This window comes from Nuphar pumila, chromosome 11 (genome assembly GCF_984573655.1).
Source record: "Nuphar pumila chromosome 11, dmNupPumi1.hap1.1, whole genome shotgun sequence".
Classification (NCBI taxonomy): Eukaryota; Viridiplantae; Streptophyta; class Magnoliopsida; order Nymphaeales; family Nymphaeaceae; genus Nuphar; species Nuphar pumila.
Window position 1 is genome coordinate 26,504,383 of NC_143259.1, and position 6,255 is coordinate 26,510,637.

The 6,255-nt window shown below is 35.9% G+C and overlaps 1 pseudogene; it reads left to right on the plus strand.

The window, feature by feature from the left end:
* Positions 1-1,035: 1,035 nt before the first annotated feature.
* On the plus strand, positions 1,036-1,943 carry LOC149822201 (GDP-fucose transporter 1 pseudogene; annotated as a pseudogene).
* Positions 1,944-6,255: the final 4,312 nt, after the last annotated feature.

Below are 6,255 nucleotides of genomic sequence, written 5' to 3' on the forward strand. Positions count from 1 at the left end.
GAGGTTTCTCTGCTAATGCGTCTTCAACAGGATTTATTATCGACATCCTCCATTTCTATCACATAGCGAACCCTCCACCTCTTCTTTAAGAAGAAGTTTTTACCCTTGATCGAGGAGGGGAGAAAAAGGAGAGAAGCAGGCCAGCTTTCTTCCCCATTTGGTTTGAACGTCATTCTGCAGCCAAATTCCTCTTTCATCCAAAACTGTGCGATTACAGGTAAGTAATTACCCTACTTTCTCCTCCTATTTTCTACAAATATTTTGTCCCCTTCATTTTCTGGTATCTTCTTATTCAATCTTCCTTACTATTCTGTATTTTTTTTTTCTGCATTTCAAAGCACAATAGGTGGGGATCGGTCTGCATATAGCAGAACCGATCCACCTGCGTGCAAAATCAATGGAATACATTCATTCCAACATTTTCTTTACTTTACTGTTCTTTCCTTCTTTCGATTATGGAATTTCAATGATTGTATATATGTTGACCCTCTCGTTATGATATTGTAGGTTATGGTTTTCATCTACCTTGTGTTTGTTTCCCTCCGTGTTTATGCTCCTCTTTCATATATGTTTCTTTCTTTTATTTTTATTTTTATATATATATATATTTATCTTTTTCTAATGATCGAGTTATGCTTTGCTCGCCTATTAATTCTTACATTTTAGCTCTATCTTGATCACTCGTGGATTTGGAGTTCTTGTTTCACCCTGATAATCTATGGCATCGCGCATGTCCGTGGGTCGTCATATCTCTTGCATATTAACTAGTGTTGGCCTGTGATTCCTACTGCCCTGTATTTCCTCTCGCCTTTTTTATTTATTTATTTTCTGCCTTCTTCCCCGTTTTTAAGATGGTGTTGATAACCAACTGTAAATAAACAAAACTTTTCTTCCCATCGAGATTGAAAGTGAAATCATTCAACCCCCGAAATGGTTGAGGGCTTGGAAGTTGAGGTTTGGTGATTAGAATTTTGAAGGTGGAAAGATGATCGATGGTGCCATCAAAATTTGGAACTACCGAGCAGATATTATACCATGAGTAGCTTTGTCGTCGGCTATGCTTTGTGCTCTAGCCTCCTTACTGTAATCAACAAGTATGCCATCATAGGAGTCAATATTCCTGGACTATTGAACGCCCTTCAGTATCTTACATCTGTATTAGATGTTTGGATTATGGGGAAATTGGGATTTCTTTACCATAACCCATTCTTCATTCAGTCTGCCAAGAAATTCCTCCCTGCTGCACTCGTTTCCTTTTTTTCATTTATTTACCTGGTAGCTTTCACAAACACGAATCTTCTCTGTGGGTGCGTTCATTCAGTCTTCTGATCATTGACGCCCCACTTGGTTGCCATTGTTGATGCTGTCTTTAGGAGGTAGCCTTTATCATCCAAATTTACCTGTGCGTCTTTGGTATTTCTTTTGATGGGTATAGTTGAATATGTTGCCCTAAATCCAGCCTTCACCCCTACTGCATATTCATGGGTATTTGCTTATCTGATTACAATCACCACATAGATGGTGTACATCAAGCACATGGTCACAAATCTGGGGTTGAATGCTTGGGGCTTTGTTTTCTATAACAATCTGCTGTTACTAACGATGACATCATTGTTTTAGGATCATGACTAGAGAATATAACGGCATGCTCTTGGCCATTCCTGGGATTAAGACTGGCCCTTGGGGCCAGTCTGGTGCATTGTTTTAGTCTCATTGCCCTGCACATTTGGCCTGGCAATCATTTTTTGGGCTTACCACAGGAAAGGCAACCTCTGTCACTACATTTTACCGTCACCAGTATCGTCAATAAATTTCCCACAGTGGCTATTAATGTCATGATTTGGGGTAATTATGCTAGTCCATTGGGATTGGTATGCCTACTTTTCACTCTTCTAGGAGGAGGTTATTATCAGTAGACTGTAACTGGAGTCTCTCCGCAGTAGTAGGACACAACGGCCATGGTCATCAAACTCAGAGGATGAGATTGACATTCACGGTGGAGATGAAACCGATGATAAAGAAGATAGGTCATAAGGGTAGGTCATGGAGGCTGAAGAGTCACGTAACAATTCATAATCTCAGAGAATAGGCTTTGGAAAAGTTGGAGCTATATCAGCTCCAGTTAGCAAGAGTGTTGCTACTTTTTCTATCAGTTCAGCACCTCTCGTATTTGTTTTAAACCCTCATATCCGCATTTGTTTTGTTTTCTTTTCGGTTGCTGTGAATCCCTTTCAGCTGAGATGCATATCTCAGTTGGTAAGTTCAGATATAATCATTCTCAGACATTCGGCTTTTACATTTTTTTTTGGTTCACTGTTCACTTTCACAATATACTCGATCTCCACTGATTACTGAGTTTCTGCTGCAAAAGGAAGAAAGGGACCTTCTAAGCAATTGCGAAAGCATGCTAGAATCAACGTCACATAAAAAAAAAATCCTTGATGAAATTGAAAGATGTATTGGAGACCCTTGCTTGCCGTCTGTGTGCTGAAAAACAAAGGGAATTGTTACTAGTTTTGCTATGTGCAAACCATACTTGTTTCCAAGGTGCTGCAAGTTACACAGTAACTGCTTTTACCAGGAAAGTTCTGCCTTTGCTGAAGCGACCATTTGGAGATTGTGCAGTTTTGCCCCATTGATTATTTTGAAAATAGAGAATTTGCAGTCTTCACAACAGAGCTTTATGTCAAGTATCTCTATAGAGCTTTTTTTTAAAGCATTGAGAGATCGGAAATTGACCCCAATTGTGCCAAAATATTTTGCACATCACTTGTATTTTCCCCACCTAGCAAACAATGTTGAAACTGCTGCTATCACTTGTTTTCCCTGCTGTCAATGCTCTCACAATAGCCGATGCACCTCCATTTCACTTCACACTAATGTACCCACTTCATTGTTACAACTACTGTAGTAGTTGCCCTCTCATTACCCTTCATTTCCCACTTCACTATGACTCCATCACCTACTGTGCACAGCAGATGCACAACACCATAAGCACCTCACAAACAGCCATAGCATCACTACATTTGTTCCTAACTGCTATTGTTTATAGCCCTGCACAGTATTCCTACACCATTTACACCTTGCTGACATCCATTTCCTATATTCCCTTGTATACTATTTCCTCATAACAGCATTTAGTACTTCATTTCATATGTCTCCTGCAAAAACTGCATATCATGTCAACCTCATACAATTGTTTTGACATTCACCTAGTACACTTAAGAGGTCATTCAATATATGTTATTATATGCCTGTGTTTTATTATATTAACATTTATCTTTCATAGTCATCTCCAAAAGTGTTGATTACTAAAGATCCATTTCATTTTCAGCACTTTCATTGGTTTCACCCATCTACCTTAAGTATGTGTATATACTCATACATATGTCTATACGTATATAAACTCTCATATATGTATATATATATAGGTGCGTATGTCACTTCCCATCCTTTTCACCATATACATCTTAACATATGAGCATTTCACCATTGATATGTGCGATTTCTTGCTATTTTCCCTATTAATCAAGTGTTTTGCAGGAAATATGGAAAAGATATCATTACTTGGGGTTGTATATTTGATTTTATCTATTGTAATAGTTAGATTGGAATGAGAATTTACATTTCCTGCTTTAGGTAGAATGAATGAGCATTATAAAATAACATGAATTGTTTGTTTTCATGCATTTTTGCCTTTATTTCTCAAAATTCTCACAATGGTGAAACACGAATGGCACATGCACCATTTCGTAAGAGATAATAAATACTAAGTTGATGATCCATATCAATGGCCATAGTCAGGGTGTGGACAAAACTTAGCATTTTTATCTTTTATAAAATAACACTGGATCCACACTGGATCCATTTTCAAAATTCATCATATTTTCCTAAAATATTTTCTTCTTTTATCAGAATTTAACTTAAAATTAACTCAAAATATATACCAATGGCCATAGTCAGGGTATATTGAGGGTTAATTTCATTTTAAATTCTATAAAAGCACCAAAAAGGTATTTTATCCTTCATTTGAATTTAGATATGCTTATTATATAATACATTCAATGACCATAGTCAGGAGTGTATTATATCATTGATCTTATTTAAATTCATTTGAAGAATGAAATATGATTTTCAAATCCAATTTCAAACTTATTCAAATTCATTCATCATATAGGATAGAATTGCATCATATTTTCAAATTTTCCTTTTCAAAATTTCCAAGTGATTCTTCTTCTTCATTTCTCAGATCAAATCTTATTCAAATCCAATTCTATCTCATTTCAAGATTCAAAATTCAATTTCAAAGTCCAATTTGACTTTGAAATTCCAAAATCATTTTATATTCAAACTTCAAATTTCCCATTCAATTCAAAATTCAATTTCAAAGTTCAATCTAACTTTGAAGTTTCTGATTCATCTTCGAATTCAAAATCAAGTTTATCTTCTTATCTTCAAATTCAAAAATCACAAGTTTGAGATTGATTTTGAATCTTGACTCTTCTTAAATTTTAAATTCAATATGGGTTTTCAAAACCCAGATCCATCTTCAAAAGTTCCATTTGGACTTTCAAAACCCAAATCCAAAGTTAGATCCTAAATCCAACTTGGATCCCGATTTCCAAGTACAAAATCTCCACTTTTTGGATCTCAAATTCAGATCCAAAAACCATTTTAGGATCCAGGATTCAACATTCATATCGGATCTCAGACTTCAGATCCACAATCCATCTTAGGGTCCAGAGCCCAACTCTATATTGGATCTCAGACTCTAGATCCAATTCTATTTTAGGATCCAGAATCCAACGCCACTTTGGATCTCAGATTCCAGATCCAGAACCCAAGTCTACATTGGATCTCAGATTACAGATCCAAATTCCATTTAGGATCCAAAAACCAATTCTACTTTGGATCTCAGATTACAGATCAAAATTCCATTTAGGATTCAGAATCCAATTTTACTTTGGATCTTAGACTTCAGATCCAAATCCACTCTAAGATCCAAAATCCAACTTTACTTTTGGATCTCAGATTTCAGATCCAAATACCATCTTGGATTCCAAATCTTGAATCCGATTCCATTCAAAATTCCAAATCCAAATTCCACTTTAGTTCCAATCCTTAAAACCAATTCCACTTCATTCCAGATTTCAGATCAAGTTCCCATTTCAGATCCTAAACTCAAAATTCAACTTTGAACTCTATTCAGAATCCATATCTTGGATTCGGATTTCATCTTGAAGTTCCAACTTTTTCCATTTCTCAATTTTATTCAGATTTTCCAAAATTCTATCTTTCCTTCTGATTCAATTTCATTTTTCATTTCTATTCTGATTCAAAGTCCATTTATGACTTTGAAAATTCCTTTCTTCTTCTTTTATCTCAAAGTCTTCAAAATCATTTTTCCAAAAACCAGATTCATTTTCCCAAGCTCTTGATTATTCTAAAAAAACTTAGAACTTCAAAAACTTAAGTTCTAAGTTAGAAATCATTTCTTCACTTTATCAGATTCATCTCAGAAACACTTGGGAATTCTTCAAAACAATTTCAAAAAGAGCATACATCCTTGCATTTGCACAAGCATGATTCTTTGTGCATTTAGACTTAGAATAATTTCTTAGATAAATTCTTAGCAAAACAAAAGGCATAAATTCGACCCTTGGTTTGATTACCCCTGGTAAAGGCGCCAGGAACGGTCGAACCTCGTACCGACGAGCGGATCCCGTCTCCCAGTTTTCCCGCAAATATTTCAAAAACGGAGGCGAGTTTATTTTAAATATCTTTCAAAATTAAGGTCAAGTGAGACCCCACAAAGAAATTCCTCTTCTCTTTTCTTTTTCTTTTATCTTCTCTCTTTCTTTTTTGTCTTTTATTTTTCTCCCTTCAAAAGGGAGGAAATAGAGGTTGGAAAGGGAAAAGAGAAGGGAGAGAGAGAACATTATAAAGAGGAAAAAATTTGCGATGATCACAGTTTTGGCGACCGTGATGGGACCCGTCTTCGTCCGGTCGAATTTAATGCCTTTTTACTTTGCTTTGATATTATCTAAGTCTTTATTCTTTTCAATGTCAGCTACATTTTTATGCAAAACCTTAGGAGCCTAGACTCTGTCCTAAGCTGACATCATTGCATATAGGATTTAAGTATGGTTTGGTAGTGTAAACACCCCAAATTTTTACTCAATTCTTGACATCTCCCTCAATCGGCACATTTCAGTTCTCCGGAAGCAATAAAGGGCAAAATGGTCATTTTCTGAG